At 35.8% G+C, this 27404-nt stretch overlaps 1 long non-coding RNA gene and 1 other non-coding gene across 3 annotated transcripts; both read left to right on the top strand.

Moving 5' to 3' along the window:
* Positions 1-7341: 7341 nt before the first annotated feature.
* LOC122078667 lies at positions 7342-12577 on the top strand. Of its 2 annotated transcripts, XR_006140153.1 has the most exons (4): positions 7342-7635; positions 7727-11035; positions 11126-12055; positions 12145-12577. It is a non-coding gene; the product is annotated as an uncharacterized LOC122078667 (long non-coding RNA). The 2 variants fall into 2 exon arrangements; XR_006140152.1 differs by having other exon boundaries at positions 7727-12055.
* A 12120-nt stretch (positions 12578-24697) lies between these two features.
* On the top strand, positions 24698-24804 carry LOC122080451. The gene has a single exon (XR_006140745.1). It is a non-coding gene; the product is annotated as a small nucleolar RNA R71 (small nucleolar RNA).
* Positions 24805-27404: the final 2600 nt, after the last annotated feature.

Raw genomic sequence — 27404 nt, 5'->3', positions numbered from 1 at the left:
AAAATAAACAACCCACGTAATTAAAAATAAAAATAATAAAGAAAAAAAATGCTAAAATAAAAATAAAGTAAAAGAAATGGGATAAAGCTAGAGAGAGACTCACAAGTAGGTTTCTCTACTTAGCCCGAGGGATGCATCATAATATGAACTTTCCTACTTGACCAGAGAGTCACTCTTACAAGGGTTACTCTACTTGGCTTTAAGGAAAGGGAGACAATTAAAATAAACGCAATAAATTAATGGTTATATGGCTAGGAGGGACAAAACCAACACATACACTAGCCATGAACCTTGGGGGAAAGGGATAGCAATAATGTAACGATTGAAATTAAAATCCTAAATTAAGAAAGAAAGGGTAGTCAGAAGAGAGAATGAGAAGGGGGAAGAAAACTATTGAGGGAGCCTATGTACTTGAACTTCAACCCTTGAAACACATACATTAGCCATAAACCTTAGAGGAAAGGGATAGCAATAATGTAAAGACTAAAATTAAAATCTTAAATTAAGAAAAAAAAAGGGTAGTCAGAAGAGGGAACGAGAGGGGGGAGACAAGATTATTGAGGGAGCCTACTTACTTGAACTTCAACCCTTGAACTAAAAACTTGATCGATTTGAGATACTACCAATACTAAAAATCAGATCTGGAATAAACCAAATCTGAAATTTCTAGTACTAGAGAAAATAAATCTAAAGAAAAAAAAATGGAACTTGAAAGACATGCTTCATAGCTTGTTCTTGTCACCTAGAACTAAGCCTAAAACTAGAACTTGAAAATTACAACTTCAATTGTTTAAACAATAAAAATAAAAAACTGAATCAAAAACAAAAGTGCTTGCATTAATTGAATAAAAAGAACTTACAAAAAGTGTTTAAAGCATAAACCTAGAACTAGAGCTAGAGAAAGAGATAGAGCAACTAAAAAAAAAAAATCTAGAAGAAGAATGAAGTGTCTCCCCTCCTTTTACATGAGTTGTATTTATAGGGAATGGAGAGGTAGGGTAACAAATTTCTCTTTCCTAAAAGGGAGAAACCCACAATTGGTAGTGAGATCTTTTGAGACCAAAAGTACTAAGGTGGAGGAAAGAGAAGAGAAAAATAAACTTGGAGAAATTTCCTATAGTTTTTTTTTTTTTAATTTATTCTCTTCATTTTCTCCCTCCAAAGGATGATTTTTCTTCTTGCTTTGTGTGATTTGGACAATCTTTTGGTGATGATGTGGAGGAGAGAGAAGATTTGGATCAGATTTATTTCTCCTTTTTTTTTTTCTTTCCTTTTTTTTTTTTCTTCTCTTGTACAGGAACCCCTTCCACGATTTTCCTTGCTTCTAATTTGATGTGGAAATCCCCTCCATGTCTTTAGTGCTTTAAGTGAGTAAAAAGTAAGAAATCTTCAACAAAATTCTCCAAAAAAAGATAACCATGAGATTCGAATTTGAAACATCCTGGTGAGCAAGGGAATTTTGTACATCATAGCTCACCAACTATACTAGGTAGTTGTTGTTGGAGAGATATGACGTCCGATAATGTTTAAAGCCTTTAAAATACAAAATCTGCAAAAAGAGAGTGAAACCCAAGTAGCTCCATTCTAAATATATAAAATGCATGTTTTATTACCCTAGATTCACACATAAATGTGCTCATCAAGAGCTCAGGCCAAGGCTGAGTAGACTTGACCGAAGGACTTTTCCTTAGTTGAGGGCTCAGTCTAAAGCCGAGCAGACCTGACCGAAGGTCCATCCCTCGGACAGGACGAAGGTCGAAGCCGAATGAGAAGGATCGAAGGAGCATAAAAAAGAGAAAAGGAAAAGGAAGAAAGGCATGGTTACTGCCACTAGAAGGGTTTCTCAGTGGCAATAAGGGGCTTCTGATATGATCAAATTAGCCATCCAATGAGACAAGGACAAGTGACATCCAAGATGGGGACACATGGCGCTCAACCGAGGGATACCCATTACAACCACAACTCTGGAGATCGAGAGGGAGGAGACTTGAGGTCCTCCTCAGCTGGTAGAGACAAACTAGGACTCTAACTACTTGAAGGGAAGAAGATACCTGGATAAAGAATATTCCCCACGAAGGTAGGAATATGTATCCTAGTAGGACTCGAAAATGAGGTAATCCTATAAGAAGGAACCCTAAAGACAGAAAGAGGTAGGCCAATACGTTCACACCATTACTTTTGTAAAAACATTATTTTGCGAGTCTCTAACTTGGGCGTTGGAGGACTAATCCCGGAGCCACCTCCGGGCTTTTGCTTTATGTGCTTGTGCAGGATCAACGCTTAGCCTTACACAGATTCTCGGCAGCAATAGAAGGCATCTTTCTTTAGTGTTATTTATAGGCTAAATAGCAATTTAGTTTGTATAGACACCTCTTTTTGCCACCCTTGTTTTACAACAATGATGAATTTGATGTTCTCGGATAATTGGAAGAATTCACATTCTAGAATTTCAAATTTATCCAAGTACCCCTTGGAGGGGAGACAAAATTAATAAAACTGCCTTAAAGAATGTCTGAATTTCATGAATTTGCTGTATTTTATATTAAAATGTCTATTATTTGAAGATGGTGTGAAATGGTTTGATTTGGTGATTATTTTATTTGTTTTTTTGACTGTCTGAGTCCAAAGTAATAATAATTGTAATCAACTATTTTTCCAAATCAATGTACAAATTCTTTATCGTTGGATGATACTTGGAATAGGCTTCACAATGACGTCTGGTTTATGTCGTCAATGCTGATGTCACTGAGTCAAACAACCATTTTGTAAAAAAAAAAAAAAAGAGTAGAATATTATAAAAAAATCCTAAAAATTACAAAGAAAAAAAATTTCAAAAACACTTTTCAAAAAATAGGTGACCACCCCACTTCATTCGAAATGAAGTTATTGGACTCTAGGGAATTTTTATGGAATCTTAGAAGAGTAAAACAAATACAAGAATGCCCTAGAAACCCTACAAAATCCTTAAAAATAATAAAAAAAATCCCATAAAGCCTTAATAAAACTTTAGAAGTCCTAGGAAAATTGAGGATCACCTTAAAAAAGTCTAGAAATCCCTAGAAATGTATGCCCTTATTTAATTTTCCAAGGAAGTGGGGTTTCAGGGAAAAGAGGGCAAGGTGGTGGAGAGGGTTGGGCTGGGTGGGGTTTCTGGGCAAGGGCAGGGTAGGATGATGGTAGGCAAGGGTTACAGATGGCTGGGGTGGGACGGAGTTGCCTGACCAAAAGAAGTAGGAGGAGGAGGTTGGATAAAAAAAAAAAAAGCATTGAATAAATAAACAATAAATATTAGGGAGAGAGAGAAAATTGTACGAAAAATAATAAAAATAAATAAGAAAGGGAAAGAGAGATGATGACAGCCGGTTTATATATGAAGAAGAGGATATTGCTATGGAGTGTCTTTGTCAGAATATTTTTTTTCTCATTGCCGATAGTTAGTAATAATTTTTCTATGGACTTTCAGAAATTATTTTCATATAGCTTGTCAAGGAAATTTTGAGTCATGAGACGTCCAAGATCCTTTATATGTAAGACATAGTGCTCATGCAAAATGGGACCCTCGTTTTAGTCAATTGGCTGTGGAAACCTTTACTTGAGGGGTAATTTGGCTATTTAAAAATATCAGGAGAGAACAGAAGTAAAAGTCTAAATGTTGGGGAGTATCAGAAACAAAGTTTAAGGTAAGGGAGTATGCAAATATAGTCTAAGTGTAGGGAGTGATAGCAATTGCCCCATGATAAATATATCAAAATTTTGAAGTTAAGTTTGCTATCAAAAGAAAGTTTCCCCTATAGTCCTAAAAATTTACCACAGAATTATATTTGGATACCAAATTTTTAAGTGGTGAGTTTTAGCTTAGAAGAATTACATCAGCTTTGAGAGAGAGAGAGAGAGAGAGTGAGACCACCTAAATTAAAGTCTAGGACTCACAAAAGAGACATGACTTTTAACGACTCCAATAGCACCGGTCAACACGTCAAGGTACGATACGAAGAAGGTGTTATGCACACCAATCTTCTCAGCTTAATGTTGGCCTTCTTAAGCAATTGACATTTATAATATAAACATGAAATGCTAAATATGAAAACAAAACAGAAATTGAAAATTAAGCATACATTATATTGAATGTGCCACAAAGAAAAATATTAAAACACATGATATGTGAGGCCTGAACATGCGTGAAAACATGAAAAAACCTAGACTAAGCAGAGATTGATCCGTTATGGACAATGAACCTCGCCATTACAAGTATACAAGCAACCGTGATGCTCAACATGAAACTAACAACCAAATGCAATCCTAAGCATGAGAATGATGTAAACTAAACTCTAAACATATGAAAAGTATTAAAATAACAACGGAACATATTATGAGAGAATGATTACAGTAGCAAACAAACATGAAATTAAAACTAAACCTCGTATGGGTAGCATGCAGGATGAGACAAAACCCTAACGTGACCTAATGCAATGCAAGAAAATCATTAAAGAAAACCCTAACAAACTAACATGGCAACAACTTAATATACTTTTTATCATGTCCAATAATAAAAGAGAACATAGGAATGACCATGAATAGTTAGAATCATACAAAGGAGAAGTATATATACCACCTTCATTTTTGTCCAAATTATGGCATTATACCATTGACTACATAATTATACCTAAGTAGAAACAAAAGATTCTTTTGGGGGCTTACCTGAGATTGAAGAACTTAAGAAAACTTGATGAAAAACATGCATACTCAAAAAATAAAAAAAAAAATAAATAAATTCTCTCTAAGTTAAATAAATTAAACCTCACTATAAAACATTGACTTTTGAGTGAGATATGACCACTATAACATTAATGGCAAGAATTGATAAAATCTCTTTCCACAACTCAAAGTGTGTGAGAATGTGTATTTGACAATGTTTCCTTGCTCCAATCCACTTTCTAAGTTGTCTAATGACATGATTGTAGATATTGAAATTTGTCACCTTGGAGGATCCTTGAGACGATGATGAATAGAGGGACACAACTCTTAAAGATCCTACGATAGGAAATGACTATTTTTCTCATGGAGTGAATTGGGTGACATAACTTTTTCAAAATCAGAAAAACTTCTAGGATAAGTTTGTTCTATCATTTTAAGCCCGAATCTTGCCTTTAGTGCGAAGTCGATGCCGTTTAACCATTATTTAATAAAAAGACCTATTTTACGAAACCTCCACTTTGAACATGGTTTTGACTGTGTTTCTGCCAAATTTTCATCAGATCTCTGCATCATTGGATATTAGTTAAAGAGAGGATTCCATCGATATATGGATCATCAAATCCAACGGACAGATCTCCAAAAATAGGTTTGGGAGCCATTTTTTGGTACCGCACCGAATTTCTATATACTTTGATGGTGAATTTTTCATATACTTGCCGCCAAAAATTTTCATTTTCTTTATTTAGCAAAATGCCCTTAGGAGGTTTATTATAAATAATAAGCACCTATAATTCAAAAAAATATTTCACAAAGAGGAGAATTTTAGGGAAGCAAAAAAATTCTAGTGAGAAAGTGGGTAGAAAATCGAGAGAGAGAGAGAGAGTAGAGCCCTTGAAATCTCAAAAATACCCATAGAGCCATGTTTTCACCAAAATGTTAGCTAGGGCGTAAAAAATCTGCAGAACTAAGGCCCTCTTTGGTATCATTTTAATTTTTGATTTTTACCTATTTAACAAAAATCATTAATGAAAACCATTTTTTATCAAAACATAAAAGTGGCTTGGTAACTACTTGACAAAAATGATTTTTTGTGAGAAATAGTTTAGCATTTCTATATGAAAATGATTTTTTTAAGAAATGGGTGAAGATATTCCCTTCACCCAACTTCTTTATAATTCTCTTTCTCCACTTTGGATTGAAGAAGAGGGGTAAGAGGTTGGATTTCTAATTACAAAGCAAAGGACTACTTTACCCCTCCATATTACGACTTTAAGCATGTGCTCATTAAATTCACCGCAAAAAATAACTAAAAATCAATTTTGGCCAAACACATAAATGACTCTTGATCTCTTTTTGGTTTTTAATTTTTTATGTTTTATTAATTTTTTTTTAAATAAAAACAAGTTTCAGAAATGATACCAAATATAGCCAAAACCATTTTTGTGAACAAAAAAAAAATGATACTTAAGTTTGCAAGGCCTCCTCGGCCAAAACAAGTATTCTTCTCTCTCCTCCCTTATATGATTATTTATTTTATAATTAGAGAATTGCTTTAATTTTTAATTGGTTTTATTTAGATAGTTTAAATTACTTTTTATATGTCATTGTGCTACATTTTTTATTTTTTTGAGAGTCCAATTGACCCATCCTGCGTCCTTCGACTCCCTATGCCCCTAAAGGGGTGGTTTTGATCCTCGACATGCCAAAAATCCATGTGGATTCGGTCGATCAATCTGGGGCCTTGAAATCGAATCTTTTTCTATGTGAGTCTGATTGATGCCAATCAATGTCATTTAACTTCTCATGTCCTAAATAAGTGGTTTAGGCCCTTAGCACCCCAAAAAATCCTTTGATTTCGTCGGTCGATCTAGACCCTTAAAATAGAATATTTTTTGTATGAGTCTGATTGATGTCCATTTAGTGTAATTAGATTCCCATGCCCTAAGTATGTGATTTTGACAATTAGCAACACCAAAATCTCTACAAAATCTGTTGGCCAATCTGAGCCCCCAAAATAAAATCATTTTTTGTGTGAATTCGATTGACACCTAGTCAATGTCATTGGACTCCTCGTATCCTAAATAAGTGGTTTTGAGTCTTTTACCCTTGACATACCTAAAATTCCAATGGACTCTATCAACCAATCTGGGCCCTCAAAATTGAATCTTTTCTATAGGAACCTGATTGACACCTAATCAGCATCATTGGACTTTTGCCAAGGTTAGATATTCAAGACCTTAAAATACCATGTTCCTCCTGAACTACATTTAGTCTGATCTCTATCAAGGGTACATATGCAGCTTGACAAAATGATTTTCAACTTCAGTTCCCTCATCAATGTTTCTTTTTAATCCATTTTAATCCTCTCACTCGTATTAACTTTATATGTTTTCTAGTATTGTCATGATAACCTACACTGTATTTAGCATAATTTTTCACACTTTATCATATGCTTTACTGTTTTTCAACCTAGCAAACTAGATTAGGGTTATATTTATATATATTTTTTTATGTTTTATTATAAATGATAGGGAAATTTACACCACCCCTCGCCTTTGCCCCAATTACGTCACCCCCCATATAATTTCATTTTTACATTTAAACCCAAAAAACTGACACACATTGGTTTGAGGCGTTATCCTTTAACTTGCGCCAAAATTTTAATCCCCACATTACCCTTCTTTCTTTCTTCAACCTAGTAAATAGTAATGAATAAACATACCAGCCACACTTGGTTTTTGGTTGCTTCAACCTATCTAGCAGCTCACCGTAGGTTGTTCCGGCGAGGAAGACCTGCTTTAGGTCTCGTTCTCCAACGATGAAAACTGGTTCTGTGAAGACGAAAGAGGTCTTGTTCTCCAACAACAAAGGAGCCCTCTTCTGACATGTTCTTTCTCCGATGAGGGAAGGTCTCCGATTTTTCATTCAATCTCCGGTGAGGTACGGTTTGTAATGTTGCTGTAATCTATGTACGATTGATGCCCTGATAATGATGCCCTAATTTTCTGCTATTTCAATCTTTTCTGCTCAGTTGTTAGTGAAGCCCTAATTCTCCCTTGCATTTGGGCTACGAAAAAACTCCCCTGAGTCTGTGATACAAAAAATTGGTTCTTGCATCTGTGCTACGATCTACATACAGAAAACTATCATTTCAAGTTAGTTTATTGCTCCCCCTTTCCCCTTTTGATATGGCTTCATTTGGTTTGTTTGATTCGATTCTTGATGAAGCTATCTGTATATATTTGGTTTTTATTTGGTTAGTATAGTTTAGAATTGGTGTAGGTTAGTATAGTTTAGAATTGGTGCAAATCAATTTAGAGTTTCTAAAATTGGTGGATTTGTCGCATATTTCTATTGGTTATTTTTGCAACTATATAAGACCTACGACACCTCTGTTTCTCTTGGTCGAATTGTTATTTTCGGTAACCATGTAAGAGCTTCCTTTTATACTAAACTCCTTATCTGTATGTTTTAAGTTTCCTTTGTTATAAATGTGACATTTATTGTGTGATGTGGGAAATGTGAATGAGTATGATCATGGTTGGCTATGATAATGGGTTGGCAATCAATTTCATCATGGATCATAAAGAGAATTTAACCTATCTATTATCTGTGTAGGTGAAATTCTTGTTGGCTATAGGGACCTATAAATAGTTAAGGTTTGGGATGCTATTGTGGAAGGAAGTAGTCTTCTATGCTTTCAAAAAACCCCTAATGATAAATCTGATTTGGAAGTCATCTAACAAAGATATAAATTGTTTTTATTTATTTATTTATTTTTTGGGGTAAAGATATAAATTGTTTTTATTGAACACAAGTAATTGTCCCGGAGCAGAAATATAAATATGTTGTTCACTGCTCAGTGAGTGTTTCTCTTAAAATTGGATGAGTAATTAATGAACTTTGTTGGGGAGTTAGTTGGCCTTTAGAAGCCAAGCTTCTTGGAGGCAAGGAGGTAGCACCAATCAGATTTTTTTTTTCTTTTCAATATGTGTCCAAAAAGAATTTCAGATTTTGTTGTTGATTTAGAGAATTGATTTTGTTGTTGTTGTTGTTGATTTGGAGAATTTCAGTTGCTGACCCCCTAGTCACTATCCTAGATTAGCTATTTCTACATCCTTGTTGTGACCATACTTTTAACCTAGTTTTGAACCTAATTTGGGGACTGATCTATTCATTATTATAGCTGTTATTATGGGTTTTATAATGCTGTAAATTAGTACCTAATAGTACTACCTGTTGGTTGGGTTTTGTTTACTATTAAGTGAACCTAGCCCTACATCAGGGGGGATTGCATCATATTCTGCAAAATACATTAGCTGCAACTTCCGAGAATCTATACAACATTTTACATCCAACCAAATGGAGTTGTTGTTTAACATGTTGTTTTCATACCTCTTCATATGTTGTTCTCATTCTGTCTACTTATAACTGTTGACCATTTTAATAGTTGAATTTTACCGCAATTGTTGTGAGGTGTCATATTCAGTTTAGATGGTGTGGGAGAATTCACACAATATTTGTTGATCCAAACTGTTATGCACAAGTAGACATGGTCTGTCACATATACAATTTTGTCATTAACCATATACCTGGAGACCGTAGTGTAAGTTTTAAAGTCAAATGTGAGATCTCTCCTGAAGTGCATGTGCAAGTGCTACATGATGCTGGCATATACAACCTGTTGGGTTTAGATGGGGTGGATATCATCAAACTAGCAGTGTCTGACCTTGAAGATAACCCTAGTTATCAGAAGGACAAGTGGACAGTCAAAACGTACTCCAATGATGTTGTTTATAGAGAAACAAATAGGAGGGGAGTGAGAGATGTGGCACACTTCAGCTGGTCAGCAATTGGGTTCTGGTATAGGTACCCTGAAAAGGTGAAAAGCAGCATATGGAGACTAAATTAGATAGTAAGAGAAGGGGAAAACAGCCGATTAGAAGAGGTGGGGAGTATGTGTAGCTATAATACAAGTGCTATAAGTGATGGAAGTGATAGTGCCACTACTAATGCTACTGCTAAAGCTCCTAGCAAGGGTAAAGCTAAAGCTCCTAGCAAGGGTAAAGCTAAAGCTCCTAGCAAGGATAAAGCTAAAGCTCATGCTAATGCTGTTGCTTTACCTAGGAGACTAATAGAGAAGAAATGGAAGTTAACATTGTAAGTGATAGTTCAGATGAAGTACCTCAGGTATCTTCTAATATGGGAGTAAGGACAATAAATAATATTGCTGATTTGGGAGATGATTCAACTCAAATCTAGAATCTTTCTACAAGTGATGAAGATTGGGTACGTCAACATGATGAGTTTGTCGATAAGGGAAGTGAAAGTGGTGACAGCCTTATTGATGATTGTTATGTAGAGGATGATGAAGTTAACAATGTAGGTGAGGTTGGATATCATTCTAAAGATGATGGTTATGATGTTGTTGAGGATGGTAAAATAAAGTTAGTTAGAAATTCATATGATAATGTGAATCACTTTAGGTTGCCCTGCAATAGTTTTCTATTCAAGAAGGTTTTGATATATTGAAACATAAGAATTAGAAAATAAGAGTTACTGCAGTATGCAATGCACCTAGTTGTACTTGAAGAGTATATGCTTCACCAGTTGACGATAAGTAGGGGCTTAAGAATGCTATGACATTTATGATCAAGTCATACAATCCAAGGCATGCTTGTATTTTGTTAACAAAATACAAGAGTGTTATATTACATTGGATTGCAAAAAAAACTTGCTCTTCACCTTAAGGTTGAGACAGATATGGCTGTAAAGTCCATGGCTACATTCTTGCTTGCATGAAACATATAGGATTAAACCCCCTTACATGAAGTTGTACTGGGCATGCATCATTGCCTTGGAAATGACACGAGGTAGTCATAAAGATTCCTATGCTCTATTACCTACATATGGTAATTTGGTGTTACAGAAGATGCCAGATAGTTTTTTTAAGATACAATACGATGAAAAGCATGACATGTTAGGGAACGCAGTGTTCAAGAGAATGTTTATTAGCTTTAAAGCTTGTATTACTGATTTTTTGAAGGGATGTAGACCATTTCATTGGATGTTTGTTAGCTTTAAGGCTCGTATTACTGGTTTTTTAAAGGGATGTAGACCATTCATTAGTCTAGATGGCTACCAATTAAAGGGCAGATATGGGGGCATCCTTTTGTCAGCAATTTCTTTTGATGAGAATAATGAATTGTTCCTAATGGAATATGCTATTGTGGAGGTTGAATGCAAAGAAAGTTGGCTTTTTTTACTTAAAATTCTACGTGAAGCCCTTGGACCGGCATTTGATGAGTTTGCTCTAACCTTTATGTCAGACAAACAAAAGGTACTTGATAATAATTTATAACAACTACCATTTACTCCATGCTTCAATACCATATTAAATGACTTTTAATATATTGTTTATGTTTTGTAGGGTTTATCGAATGCCATCACTAGAGTATTTTATTATGCTCATTAGAGATGTTGTGTGAGACATCTGTACCAGAACTTTAAGTCAATTTTCAGGACAATTGTATAAGAAACACTTTTGGTCAGCAATATCAGCAACTACTCTCCTCCAGTTTGAGAAGGAAATGGATTCCATCAAAAAGATATCTAATGGAGCATGTAGTTGGTTGATGAGTAATCCTACAAGATTATGGGCAAGGCATGCATTTGATATTAATGCAAAGAGTCCTCAACTAACCAACAACATGACCGAGTCATGCAACCACTAAATATTAGATGTGAAGGACAAGCCTATTATCTTGGTGATTGATGAGAGAAGCCTATTATGAGGGTTGCAACTACCCAATTGGTGGCCTAGTCACACCTGATATGAAAAAAACATTTAGATAAGGTCTAACAAAAAGCAAGGAAATGCATAGTGTATCAAGGTTACACATGCATTTGAGGTGGTGGATATCCATGGTGGCAGCGTTGTGGTCAATTTGTCAGAGAGGACATATGGTGGTACGATGTGGGATTGTATTGGGTTGTCATGTAAACATACAGCAGCAACTATCACACACACTAGGTGGTCATTGGAGTCTTACTGCAGTTCATACTATAGTGTCAATACATTCCTTTAAGCATATAGTGAGTTCATCCAACCACTCCCAATATTGGCAAATTTAGTAGTTGATGGCTCTAATGTGTTGGTCCAACCTCCATCTCTTAAAAGGAGGCCCGAAAGACCTCATAAAAATAGGAAAAGAGAATTTGATGAGGGACTTACTGCGCGGAGTTCAGGAAGAAATCATCAAGTGTTAGATGTGATATCTATAAACTAGTAGGCCACAACAAGAGAACATGTCCTCGAGATGGAGAACAATTGAAGAATAATAAAACAACAAGCATGAAGGTATGACTCCTCACAAGTATTTTACAATCGAAATTAGTTAAATTATTTGCATGCTCCACTATTGAATTGTTCTTTACTGATTTGTGTAGAGAAAGCAAAGGGATGAGAGTCAACGTGGAGGCACAAGCACTCGAATACTGACTAGGTCACAATCATCTACCTAGCCTACAAAGCTAACAACTCAAGAGAAAACCTTGGCCAGGTAAGCTGTCAAGTATGCAAAATGGAAGGCAAAGCAGACTAGGAGGAAGTAGGAAGATGGATGTTACTGCTGATGAGAGCATAATGTCTTTAAGAAGCATGTTGCAGTTGATGAGAGCACTTTTGTTTCTTTCCCATTTTTTTTTTTTAAGGTCGTGGGATGAATGAATTTTAATGTGTTATGGAACAACTTTAAAGAGAGAGAGTTGCGACTTGCAATATTTATGTGTTGATGTTGATGAGATTTAGACTGTATGCGTGCATCTTGTGTAAGACTGTATGATGATATACCAATTAGGTGATGTTCATGTTGTTGAGGAATTTTGAAATCAAGTATAGTCTTATTGCTGGACAGATCCAGTCTTAACAGGTTTTTATAAGGTCTCATATTCAAAAGAAATTTTGTCTATTTTTTCTTAATACCAGGTTGTCCTATATTGAATGGAAGTGCTAGTCCTCTAAAGAAGCATGGATGATTGAAAATGGGAAAAACATTAATTTCTAGTTAGATAAATGGTTGGGTGAACAATCCATCCTAGATCTGGTCGGTCTAGAGGGAGAGCCAGATCTTCTCTGTAAGGGAAAGTTTAGCGCTTTCATTGACAATTACCAATGGAAATTGCCTAATGTTAACTCCCCTTTGCTGTATGGTATTTTTGAGAAAGTTATGAATATTAAAATTCCCACTTATACTTGTGAAGATATGTGTTTGTGGAATCTATCTTCTGATGGGATTTTCAATTCAAATTCTTCCTCGGAGGATATCAGGATCCGCAATCCAAAAGTTCCATGGTTCTCTCTGATTTGGGGGAAAAAGATGTAGCCAAGAGTGTCTATTTTTCGTTGAAGAATGGTGCATAACGAACTACCTATGGATGAGGCTGCTCAGAAGAGGAGCATAACCCTTGTCCCTAGATGTAGCTTATGTGAATGGAGACTGAGTCAATGGCTCATCTATTCCTTCAATGGTCTTTCTCGGAGGATATATGGCTCTTTTTCTATGGGTACTTTAATGTGGCATGGAAGAAAGCTGGCACCATGTCTGATTTCTTTCAATGGTGGAGAAGAAAACAAAAAATTGTTTTCTGCAAAGAGGTGTGGAATATGAGGCTAGTAACAGTGGCTAATCATATTTGGCGTGAAAGAAATAATAGAAGGCATGACGGCAAGGCAAGACCGACAAAATTTGTAAAGCAAATGATATTAGAGGAGATAAAATCCGCTAACCCAAGCACCAAAGGCGAAGTTAAGATAGCTGCTAACCTTATTTGCTGTAGGAAGCTCGGATTACCGATTCAGAGTTCACCCTCTTGGTCGATCTTAGAGGTTTTTTGGTGCAAGCTCGAGGTAAATTAGGTTAAACTAAATTTTGATGGAAGCTCAAGGGGTAATCCGAGTTGCATAGGTGCAGGCAGAATTTTTCGTGACCATAGGGGAGGCGTCCTTGAATCCTATAAAATATTTGGGAGTCTTCCAAGCTGAAGTCGAAGGCCTCATGGTAGGTCTGATGCGAGCTCAAGAGCTGGGTATTACATGTTTGTAAGTGGAGATGGATTCTAGTGTAGTAGCGATCTCTTTCCAACAAAAGAAAATTCCATGATTTGCCTTACAGAGATGGATCTTCCTGCAACCATATTTAGAGGGTATAACATGGAAAATTAGTTACAACTTCAGGGAAGTGAACTCGATCGCCGACTATCTGGCTAGAGATGCGGCAAAGACAGGGATTTCAGCCTCAAATATCGACTTCCCAGCCCACATAAAGGATCTTATTAGAAGAGACGCTGGGAGCAGACCCAACTTTAGATTTGATTAACATGCTTCCTTCTCCCCTACTGATGGCAATGCCGAAGGTGGGGGTCAGGGATGCGATCTTCCTTTTTGCTTGAGTTTTTCATCTAGGTGTTGTTCTGCTATTGTATTCCCTTTTCTTCATTTTAATATAATGATATTCTAGCAAAAAAAAAAAGGGAAGTGCTGCCCATTTGATTAAAGTAACCAAGTACTCAATTATAAACATTCGAGGTTTAAAATAATAAAACCATTGAAATAAACCCAAAATATACTCTTTCCATGGTTAGGGAAAAAAATTACAAATTATTTATCATCTTCCCTAATTCTTCATTTCTCGAAAACATGACTACAATGGCCAACACAAGCACACTATTACAATCTGTAGTGTCCTAATAGACTTCTCCAATTTCTTCATTCTTTTCTTTAAGATAGAATCTCTTCCTTCATTTGTTGATTTTCTTGACTTATCTCACCTACATCTATTTTGTGAGTGATTGGGTTGATGTTATCCTTGCAAGGATTAAAGTATCGGTATCGGTCGCCGTATCAGTCGGCCAAAATTAAGATACGTATCGGAGAGTATCATATCGTATCGGAGATACACTAAGATACGCTAAAGATATACACATGAATGGATAGGAAACATTTTTTTAAACACTTTTGCATAAAGAATTTGTTAAAAAAAGCCATTGATAATATGTATTATGCATAAACATTAAATTGAGGGTATTGTACTAATAATTCAAGGTTTGTAGTTGTTCCATAAATGTAAAATCCTTGTTCCCAACCTTGATTTCCACTTTAGTTAGAGAGAAATATGGATGACAGTAACTTTGAAACAAAAACCCTTCAAAAATTGTGTTTTTCTGAAAAATTATCCATCTTGGCCATTATATGACCATAGCGTATTGTATTGGTACATACTGATACTCACCGATACGTATCGATACTCACCGATACGTACCGATATATATTGATACTCACCGATACGTGCCAATATATACCGATATGTACCGATCGATGCATACTGATACTCACCAATACGTACCAATACATACCGAAACGTACATTTTACCTCAATTTTATAATTTTCATAGCCGTATTGAGGCATATCGTATCGTATAGATGTGTATTGGTGGTGTATTGATGCATATCGGTATGTATTGTAGGATATATATCGATACAAAAGGATTTTAAAAATTTCATGTATCGTATCGATCGGCTAAATTTAAGATACGTATCGGTATCGGAGATACTTAAAACCATGTATCCTTGATAATAAGATTTACTCTCGGTTCTTCTACAGGGTCACACCAAGAAAAGAATCCACAACCATGAGGTGCATTGGGGCAGCAATAGTACAATTTGTGTTTGCTACTAACATTCTCTGATATTCTAACAAGAACCCTCTTCTGACAATACATACAATATTCAAATACCTTGGAAAATGAACCCCGATTGCTGTCATTCACACTAGATGATGACATTGTATACCTGAAAAATATATATTTTGAGAAAAAAAATTAGAATTGCACCTTTCTATTAGATCATTCATGCAAATACTACAATTTCTTCATAGTTATGATATTTCTAAATGGTTTCAATCAAAACTCATGATTTTTAGTGACAACAACATTTTACATTGGTACTTAGTATGGCATAATTTTAATGCATGCTTTGGCTTGTAATGCAATCATAATTACGAATTATATGTTTGGTGCTGTTTTTTCATGTACTCGAGTTAGTTGCCATTCATTTACCAAACTGGAAAATACATTACTAATTTATACCCTGCCATGATCTAGCTTCTTGAAATATAGTTTTTGTGAGACAATATGGAGTGAGCTCTATGTGCAATCAATGAAAGTAAAGTTCAATCATGCATGGATTATACATCATAGAAACTGTCTAAGAGGATATGCTTTCGGCTTTTAGAATTTGGAACTTGGTGTGAATGGGTGGTATGGGGTCCTATTGTTATTGAGATTTCTCCAAAGACCACCTCATTTTGGGGTCACTCACATTCCATTTTTCACTGTTGCTATCATAGCTAAAAACTCTCCTACAATTTTTTTCCTCTAACTCTTGTAGATTCTGAAAAAACTTCTCTGTTTGCTCTCTCCTCCAATCTTTTTTGGAAAACAACTTTCACAATTTAAAATTCGAGAACTCTTAGCTCTATTTTATTTTGTGGTGTGTGTGTTCCAAGTCCACATTACTTCACACAATATGTTTGAGATTTTAAAATGTAACCACAAGCGTACGGATCAGTGTAGCTACGGGTTGAACACAGGGAGAGTAGTCACTTTATTTTTTTATTTTTTGCTTCTTTTAATAATGCAAAAGTAAACAGATCAATGATTGTGATCTAATTCTTACCGTCTTAAACATATATATCTAAAATAACGTTCTAATCATTCGTCATTTAAGAATTTAAACATGTAAGTCACGTAATTAAAATTAAATAAATAAATAGCTGAAAATAAACACCCCACGCAATTAAAAAGCAATGAAGGAAAAAAATGCTGAAATAAAAATAAAGTAAAAGAAATGGGATAAAGCTAGAGAAAGACTCACAAGTAGGTTACTCTACTTAGTCCGAGGGATGCATCATAATATGAGCTTCCCTACTTGACCAGAGAGTCACTCTTACAAGGGTTATCTACTTCGCTTTAGGGAAATGGAGACGATTAAAATAAAAACAACAAAATGATGGTTCTATGGCTAAGAGGGGCAAAGCCAATACATACACTAGCCATGAACCTTGGGGGAAAGGGATAACAATAATGTAACGACTGAAATTAAAATCCTAAATTAAGAAAGAAAGGGTAGTCAGAAGATGGAATGAGAGGGGGGTGAGAAGACTACTGAAGGAGCCTATTTACTTGAACTTCAACCATTGAACTGAAAACTTGATCGATTTGAGGTACTACCTGTACTAAAAATCAGATCTAGAATAAACCAAATTTGAAATTTCTAGTACTAGAGAAAACAGATCTGAAGAAAAAAATTGAATTTGAAAGACATGCATCATAGTTTATTCTTGTCACCTAAAACTAAGCCTAGAACTAGAACTTAAAAATTACAACTTCAATTGTTCAAACAATAAAAATAAAAGACTGAATAAAAAATAAAAGACTGAATAAAAAATAAAAGTGCTTGCATTAATTGGATAAAAAGAACTTACAAAAGTGTTTAAAGCATAAACCTAGAACTAAAGCTAGAGAAAGAGAAAACTAGAGAAAGAGATAGAGCAACTAAGAAAAAACCCAAGAAGAAGAATAAAGTGCCTCCTCCCCTTGTGTTAATTCTATTATATGGAGAATGGGGAAGGAAGCTAACAATTTTAGCTTCTAAAGAAAAAAGATTCTTTTTTTATCTTGTTGATGAAGTGGAGGAGAGAGAAGAGAGAAAACGTGTGGAGAGAGATCTCCCACGATTTTTCTTACCTTTATTTTTTTCCTATTTTTCTCTCTTTTTCTATTTTTCTCTCTTCTTGTGCAAGAAACTCTTTGGCTGATTTTTCTTGTTTGGATTTGGACAATATTCTATTTTAATGAGAAATTCCATTGCCTTTGTCTTTTTTTTTTTCTTTCCTATTTTTTTCTCTTTATTTTCTCTCTCTTCTTCAAACTTGCGTACAACCATATTGGCCGACCTCCTTTAAGTGATGAGTAGGAGAGTGAAAATCTTCTAAAAAAAACTTCAACAAAATGGTAGCTAAGAGGTTCGAACTTGAGACCTAATAAGCAAAGGATTGTGCACACAACTCACCAACTACGCTAGGTAGTTGTTGTTACTAAAATCGAATCTTCAATCACTTAAGGATGTGGTCTATCGATCCTTGTTAGCATTTGGAATATTCCTTATACCTTTGGGACAACTGCAGATGGGCTGGCTCTGCATCTTGGTTCAGTTCTGATCCATTATTCTTTTTCTGGCCTGAAAAGAATAATCACTTGTACGGTTGATCAAACGAATGTGTACTTGCAATTGAACATATCCATCTTGCTCAGAATTTCATCATCTTTGCAACTATGAAAAGAAATAGACCTCTTTGCATGTAAAATTGGAGATATAGCACCCGATAGTCCTTAAGGCTTTGAAAATATAAAACCTGTGAAAATAAAGTAAAACCCAAGGTAGTTCCATTTTAAATATGTAAAATGTATGTTTTACTATACTAGATTTCAAACATAAATGTGCTCATCAGAATTCCCTCACACTTAGACTTTTCTAGTCCTCGAGTAAAACAAAAAGAAAAAAAATAAAACAAAAAACCTAACTCACTTTCGTAGGAATCAAGGTTGCACTTAGTATGTGCAACAAGCCTTTAAACCCCTCGGTCACCCCCAGTGGATGAGCTGTGTCTCCTGGGTGTTTGTAGTGAATATACACCCAAAGTTTAGAATAAACAAATCTCAAGCTTGGCTAATGGTAAGGGCCATACCGATCCAGAGCAAAGATAATTTCTCTTACAAGGGACCCCCACACTTGAACTATATTACCCTTTATCAATTCCAAGCACTAGCATATTTCATAATTTGTAACTCACTTCGTCTTTTCCAAAACATCCTTATCTTAAGGCAAAATCACTTGTGAAGAAATAGGGAACTAATGACTAAGGCATTGGAGTGTTTTTGACCAAACATGTTATCTAGCATTAATGACATTTACACATTTTTTTTCTCATTTTTTTTGCTTATTTCTACTCCACTACTTTTGGCCTGAATGACATGGTGGAGCAAACACCAGACACCCAAGTTACTATGTAGCTTCGCTTTTTGCATATGCCCACAAAGACAATGATGCTAGAGTTCTTTCAGAAGTTTTCTCTCTAGGAATTTCGATCAAGACACCATGCTTCCTGAGGCACAATGCCCTACCTAGTTCCAAGGGAATCAACTCTTATTATTCTTTATAACGCATTTCACACTTCATTTAAAATTGTGCATTTGTCAACTCATGCCAAATTAAAAAGAAGGTCTCAACTCCAAATCAAAAGTACAAGGAACCCACAGACTTACATATGGTCCATCACCATAAAACAAGGGTCTCTTATTTTTCAAAAGAAAGTCCCATCTCAAGACACAGGCTTGTTTCTTTCTTCTCAATAGGGTTTTTATACGTTCATGGAGATCCATGACTTCTTCACTACCAGTAGTAGGAAACTCAAGGAACGGTTTTAAACACTGACCATTAACCTTCAAAATTACCCCTGTTCTCAGATTCAGAATCTCCACAGCCCCATGGGGATATACATTATGGACAATAAACAGTCCATCCCATCAGGATCTAAGTTTATCAGGGAAAAGATGCAATCGAGAGTTGTACAATAAGATCTTATCATCAATTGTAAAAGATTTACGCAGAATGTGCTTATTATGGAAATCTTTGGTATTTTCCTTATAAATCCTATAACTTTCATAGGCATCATTCCTAAGTTCCTCCAACTCAGATTGTTGGAGCCTACGATGAATTCCTGCATCAGACAAATAAAAGTTGAACTTCTTGATGACCCAAAAGGCCTTATGCTCCAACTCAACTGGAAAGTGACAAGCTTTCCTATACACCAAACGGTAGGAAGACTGACCAAGGTCAGTCTTAAATGTAGTCCGATGGGCCCACAGGGCATCAATGAGCCTAAGGGACCAATCCTTACGGTTGGGATTAACAGTTTTCTTCAAGATTTGTTTGATCTGCCTATTAGACACTTCCACTTGGCCATTAGTTTGGGGGTGATAAGGAATAGATAACTTATGGGTGATCCCATAATTTTTTTTAAGGTCTCAAAATACCGATTACAAAAATGAGTACCCCTATCACTAATTATTACACGTGGTGCACCAAAGCGGGAAAAAATATTCTCTTTGAGAAACTGAACCACCACTTTGTGGTCATTAGATTTACAAAATATGACCTCTATCTAGTTAGAAACGTAATCAACAGCCAAAAGTATGTACAAATTTCTAAAGGAATTAGGGAATGGTTCCATGAAATTGATGCTCTATACTAGGGGTGTCAATTCGTGGCCCGACCCGACTAAACCGATCGGGATCGACCATTTATAGACCGGCCTGGCCCGGCCCTGACCGTTTATTAAACGTGTCGGGCTTGAGCCTGGCCCGTTTATAAATGGTCGATCTCGATTTTGCTACTTGGACCGTCGGGCGCCAGACCGAGACATACCGAATAACGCCTGGCCGAGACCGGCCTATTGTGCACCGACTTGGTCCGACCCTTTAATGATTGTAGAATACCTATTTTACCCCCCAAATTAAAGAATAAAAATTAAAAAGTAAAGACATGTTCACATTTTAAATAATGGTTATATTTGGTATCATTTATTGATTTATTGTCATTTTTTTAGGCTTGCATGAGTGGGCCGTAATATAATAGCACATTTTAAAGAGGGCCCGTTTAACATTAAACATGTCCATAGCCCGGTTAAGGCCCGACTAAAGCCCTATTAAGGTAGCCCGATTATAACCCGAGATCGACCGAACGAATATAAAGTGTACCATGCCCTCAATAACTAAGCTCGATTAGTTAAATGGGCGGACACGGTGTAGCCTTTGAAAGTCTTCAAACCCGATTAAGCCCGATCGAAACCGAATCGGCCCGACCGGTTGACTCCCCTACTCCATACATCAAAGATCTCAACTACCAAAATAGGGTTGAGGGGCATCATGTTCCTCTTATTGATATGACCAAAAGACTGGCAAGCAGGATAAGCCTTGAAAAAATCAAAAGTATCTCTAAAAAGAGTGGGCCAATAAAATCCGCATTAGAGAACCATTGCGGTAGTATTCTTAGGTCAAAAGTGTCCACCACATACATAATCATGGTAAAAAGAGAGAATTGAGTGTTGCTCATGATCAGGAATACATCGTCCGATAATCTGATCCGTACATATCTTAAACAAATAAGGATCATCCTAGAAAAAGTGTTTAACTTGGAAATGGAACCTATATTTATATTGGGTGGACCAGTGATCCGGAGTGACACTTGAAACTAAGAAGTTGACAATGTCAGCAAATCATGGTTCAATGGACACTGCAAATAGTTGTTCATCTGAAAAGTTCTCGTTGACTGGAGAATTGACAGTCAAGAAATTGGGAAGCCGAGATAAATGGTCTGTAATTATGTTTTCAATTCCTTTCTTATCCCTAATTTCTAAATCAAACTCTTACAAAAGTAAAACCCACCTAATGAGACGGACTTTGGCATACTTCTTCTAAACTAGGTATCTAAGGGCAGAATGATCAGTATACACCACCACATGTGAATCAACTAAGTAAGATCGAAACTTTTCTAATACAAACACAACAGTTAAAAATTCTTTTTCGGTGGTTGTATAATTGAATTGTGTATCATTAAAGGTCCTACTAGCATAGTAAATGACACTGGACAACTTATTAATCTTTTGACTTAAAACCGCTCTTATGGCAAAATCCGAAGCATCACACATAAGTTCAAAAGTTTCAGTCTAAACAGGTGTTGAACAATGGGTGCATTGGTCAACTCTTTCTTAAGTTGTTTAAGGATTCTAGGCACTCTTTAGAAAACTTAAAAGTTTGATCTTTGGCAAGTAATGAAATGAGAGGTTGGGCTAACTGACTAAAGTTCTTAATAAACTTTCTGTAGAAGCCCACATACCCTAAAAAATACCAGATGTCCTTAACAGATTGAGGATGTGGTAAATTATCAATTAAATCCACTTTGGCTCTATCTACCTTAATTCTCTCCTTGGATATTACATAACCTAAAATAATACCTGATTTAACCATAAAATGGCATTTCTCCCAATTCAAAATCAAATTCTTAGATATACACCTTTTCAAAACTAGGGAAAGATGATGAAGACATTCAGAATAGGAATTCCCATGAATTAAAAAGTCATCCATAAATACTTCTAAGAATGTTTTGACTATATCAGAAAAGATGCTCATCATGCATCGTTGGAACGTAGTAGGGGCATTGCAACGCCCAAAGGGCATACGACTGTAAGCAAATGTTTCATATGGGCATGTAAAAGTGGTCTTATTATAGTCCTCTAAAGCAATTGGGATCTGGTTATAGCCGAAATATTCATTAAGAAAACAATAGTATTAATGTCCAGCTAACCTTTCTAACATCTGGTCAATGAATGGCAATGGGAAGTGGTCCTTCCAGGTTGCCACATTAAGTTCCTGTAGTCTATGCACACTCTCCACCCTGATTGGACACGGGTTGGAATTAGTTCATTATTGGCATTGGGAATTACAGTCACCCCAGACTTCCAAGGTACTACGTGAACTGGGCTTACCCATTGACTGTCAGAAATAGGATAAATTATTCCATGATCTAAGCACTTTAGGATCTCTTTCTTAATGGCTTCCATCATCATTGGGTTAGCTCTTCTTTGGGGTTCCATGGATGGTTTAGAATCCTCTATAAGATGTATATGATGTTGCACAATAAAAGGGCTTGTACCCTTGATATTAGCCATGGTCCAACCTAGGGCTTCCTTATTATCTTTTAACATTTTAAGTAACTCATCTTCCTGGCTAGAAGTCAAATTTGAAGAAGTTGTTACAAGAAGAGTCTGGTCAAGCCTTAGGAAAACATACCTCAAATTAGATGGCAACTCCTTAAGATCTAGCTTAGGGGGCTCAACTATGGAAGGTTTGAGAATGGAATTGGAAAGGGTTCCTAAGGGCTCCACAGGTGTATGAAGACTCAAGACTTCAGAAAAGAAATTTTCACTATCATCATCCTACTCTTCTATACACTCTTAGAATTCTGAATCAAAGTCAATATCAAAGTTGGTAATTAAATCATCAGAAAAATCTAAAAAATCCTCAAGCATATTGATCTCTTCTTCCATATGTGGTTGCTTGCCTATCTTAAACATGTTAAACTCAACAGTTTGGTTGCCAAAAGATAACCTCAGAAAACCATTTCAGCAGTTGATTATTGCATTACAAGTAGCCAAGAATGGTCTTCCTAGAATTATTGGGATCTCATCATTGGTTGAGAAGAGTTTGGTATCTAACACAATGAAATCAACAGGAAAAATAAATTTTCCCTCCTTTAGTAAAACATCTTCAATCATCCATTGAAGAATCTTAACTGACCTATCTGCCAACTGAAGAGTAGTTCCAATAGCTTTCAATTCTCCCAATCCTAGTTGCTTGTACATATGGTAAGGTAAAAGATTCACACTTGTGCCAAGGTCAAGTAAGGCATGCTCAATGTAGGTGTTGCCTATGACACAAGATATGGTAGGGCTCCCTGGATCCTTATACTTGGCTGCTATAGACTGAGTAATTATGAAACTATTGTTACCTGCCAAGAACACTTTTTTGGCACACTAGTGATACGTTTGTGAGTACACAAATCTTTTAGTACCTTTGTATAGGCGGTGATCTGGGATATGGCATCCAAAAGAGGGATATTCACTTCTACCTTTTTGAAGAGTTCTAAAATTTTATCCATAGAAGTAATCTTTTTGTTTACCAAGCGATTAGGAAATGGGACAGGAGGAATATAAGGACTGTTAGGGATTTACTCTTTTTCAGAAGAGTCATTTTTGGTTTCCTCAACTAAATCATCTTTAATTTCAAAAGAATCTTTAGGTTCATCTGACAAACCTGGAACAAGAGGCACACTTGTGTCCTCAATTGAAGGAGAGTTAACAAGAGCAATAGATGGGGAAGATTTAGGAATGCTTTGTTGGTACTCTCTACCACTGCTAAGGGCATAAACGACATTACATTGGTTAGAGGGCCTTTGTTGGGTCTGATTTTGTACTATATTCAGTGGTGCATTAGTTGGTGCTTGTGAACTAATAGACTGATGATACCTAGGGTTAGGATCTAGTTGATTGGATAAAGTTTCTTTTTCCCCTCACGCATAATTGAGATAACTTGGGTGAGTTCTCTCGTAAGATTTTGATGGTTTGTCATGAGGAGGGCCATATTTTTTTTCAAGTCACTTATTTTACTTGCCTCTCCAATGTTGGTAAACCCAGGGGGTTGCTAATAAGATGATAAGAGAGGGACCCTAAGAAAACTAACCTGAGATCCTACATTTGGCCTAAAAAAAGTATTTTGGGAAAAATATTATTGTGCAAAGGGAGGCCTTTGGGGTCCAGGTTGACCTTGATTATGAAAATTGAAATGCCCTACTTGGTTGCCCTGATTCCAAGAGAAATTTAGGTGATTTCTCCATCCTACATTGTAGGTGTTACTATATGGATTATTTTGGTATAAGACATTAATACTATCATTAGAAGTACCCCCAGAGGTGTTGGGATATTCTTCTATGACATATCCAAGGGACTGGCACCAAACACAAATCTTAACCAAATTGACTGATGATGGCTCTCTAGGAACAATAGCCTCAATCCTCTTGATTAGGCTATCCAAATGGGCTTCCTTGGCTATTATCCCATCCACAAAATATCATTTTTCTCCTATGGTTCTTTCACTCTCTTGGATTGATTCTCACTCATGAGTTTTTTCAACTAAGTTAAGTAAGAATTCCCATGCCTTTCCTTCATCTGTAAAGGATGTGAATCCCTCAGGGCATATAGACTCTATCATTTTTTTAGTTGGGTAATCAAAGCCCTCATAAATTATTTGACATAAATACTATAAGTTTAGGCCATGGTGAGAGCATTCTTGGAGTAGATCCTTGAATCTCTCCACAAGTTTGGAAAATGACTCGTTAGGCTTTTGCCTAAACTGAAAGATATCACTTCTAAGCTTATTGGTCTTGTGAGTTGGGAAAAACTTCTTAAGGATGACAACTGTGAGTTGTTCCCATGAGGTTATGAAATTTGTGGGTAACCCACACAACCGTTTCTTAGCTTGGTCTTTTAATGCAAAAGTGATAAACCTAAGCTTAACAGTATCATCAGAAAGTTGTTGGATCTTAATTAGAACACATACCTCTTCAAATTCCCTTAGAAATATGAATGCATCTTCAGAGGTCAACCTATGGAAGTGGGGCAACATAGTGATGTATTGAGATTTGAGTTCAAAATTATTATCCTGGGCTTGTGGTAGAACTATGCATGAAGGTTGGACTATTCTAGTAGGGTAGAACCTATCTTTTAGAGATTTAGGTGAAGGGTTTTGATGTTGGTCTCCTATGTTGAAAGGTTTTAAAGAGAGCAAACGTATAGGGTCACAACTTGTTAGATCTCTTCTTTTTAACCGATTCTTAGTATTACGTACTCACCTAATACTCATGCAATAGAAAACTACCCACAACTAGAGTAAGACAAGCACAAAAGAATGGATAGCAAAACTTTTTTTTTAATGATTTTTTTGATTTTTTGGCTTTTTGGGAGCTTACTTACCGGCAGGGATCCCGGGTTGCTCAGGTCAATTCCTGAGGTACTGCTAAGGGCGAAACCTGTCTTTATCATACTGTGAGGTATGGCGACCTCCACCGATACAACTATTATTGCAAGTTATTCTTCTCAGGAATTCAATAAAAGAGAAGGAAAAACAAAACAAAGCACTTCGACTTACTAAAAGAAAGAAAAAAATAAAATGGAACTGTCACATTGGCAACGGTGCCAAAAACTTGTTTGAGATTTTAAAATATAACCACAAGCGTACTGATTAGTGTAGCTATGGGTCGAACACAGGGAGATCGGCCATTTTATTTTTTTACTTCTTTTAATAATGCGAAAGTGAACCGATTAATGATTGTGATCTAATTCGAATTACCATCCTAAACATATGTATCTAAAATAACGTCCTAACCATTCGTCATCTAAGAATTTAAACACACAAGCCACAAAATTAAAATTAAATACATAAATTGCTAAAAATAAACACCCCACGCAATTAAAAAACAATGAAGGAAAAAAATGCTAAAATAAAAATAAAGTAAGAGAAAGGGGATAAAACTAGAGAAAGACTCACAAGTAGGTTACTCTACTTAGCCCGAGGGATGCATCATCATATGAGCTTCCCTACTTGACCAGAAAGTCACTTTTACAAGGGTTATCTACTTGGCTTTAGGGAAAGGGATAACAATAATGTAACGACTGAAATTAAAATCCTAAATTAAGAAAGAAAGGGTAGTCAAAAGAGGGAATGAGAGGGGGGTGAGAAGACTACTGAATGAGCCTACTTACTTGAACTTCAACCCTTGAACTGAAAACTTGATCGATTTGAGATACTACCAGTACTAAAAATCAGATCTAGATTAAACCAAATTTGAAATTTCTAGTACTAGAGAAAACAAATCTGAAGAAAAAAATTGAATCTGAAAGACATGCTTCATAGTTTATTTTTGTCACCTAGAACTAAGCCTAGAACTAGAACTTGAAAATTACAACTTCAATTGTTTAAATAATAAAAATAAAATACTAAATCAAAAATAAAAGTGCTTGCATTAATTGGATAAAAAGAGCTTACAAAAGTGTTTACAGCATACACCTAGTACTAAAGCTAGAGAAAGAGAAAACTAGAGAGAGATAGAGCAACTAAGAAAAAACCCAAGAAAAAGAATGAAGTGCCTCCTCCCCTTGTGTTAATTCTATTATATGGAGAATGGGGGAAGGAAGCTAACAATTTTAGCTTCTAAAGAAAAAAGATTCTTTTTTTATCTTGTTGATGAAGTGGAGAAGAGAGAAGAGAGAAAACGTGTGGAGAGAGATCTCCCACGATTTTTCTTGTCTTTTTTTTTCTTATTTTTCTCTCTTCTTGCGCAAAAAACCCCCTTTGGCCAATTTTTCTTGCTTGGATTTGGACAATATTCTATAGAAAATCTTCAAATAAAAACCTCAACAAAATGGCAGCTAAGAGGTTTGAACTTGAGACCTCCTAATAAGCAAGGGATTTTACACACCACAACTCACCAACTATGCTAGGTAGTTGTTGTTACCAAAAATGAATCTTCAATCACTTAAGGATGTGGTTCATTGATCCTTGTTGGTATTTAGAATATTCCTTATACCCTTGGGACAACTGCAGTTGGGCTGGTTTTGCATCTCGGTTCAGTTCTGATCTATTATTCTTTTTCTGGCCTGAAAAGAATAATCACTTGTACAGATGACCAAACGAATGTGTAATTGCAATTGAACATACCCATCTTGCTCAAAATTTCGTTCTCTTCACAATCATGAAAATAAATAGGACCTCTTTATGTGTAAAATTAGAGATATAGCACCCGATAGCCCTTAAGGCCTTGAAAATATAAAACCTACAAAAAGAGAGTAAAACCCAAGGTAGCTCTATTCTAAATATGTAAAATGCATGTTTTACTCTACTAGATTTTACACATAAATGTGCTCATCACAATACATGCTCTACTTAGAAAATTGCCAACTATTTTGAATTACACCTCC

This window comes from Macadamia integrifolia, chromosome 5 (genome assembly GCF_013358625.1).
Source record: "Macadamia integrifolia cultivar HAES 741 chromosome 5, SCU_Mint_v3, whole genome shotgun sequence".
In the NCBI taxonomy this organism is placed as follows: Eukaryota; Viridiplantae; Streptophyta; class Magnoliopsida; order Proteales; family Proteaceae; genus Macadamia; species Macadamia integrifolia.
This window is presented reverse-complemented; position numbering and strand designations above follow the sequence as displayed.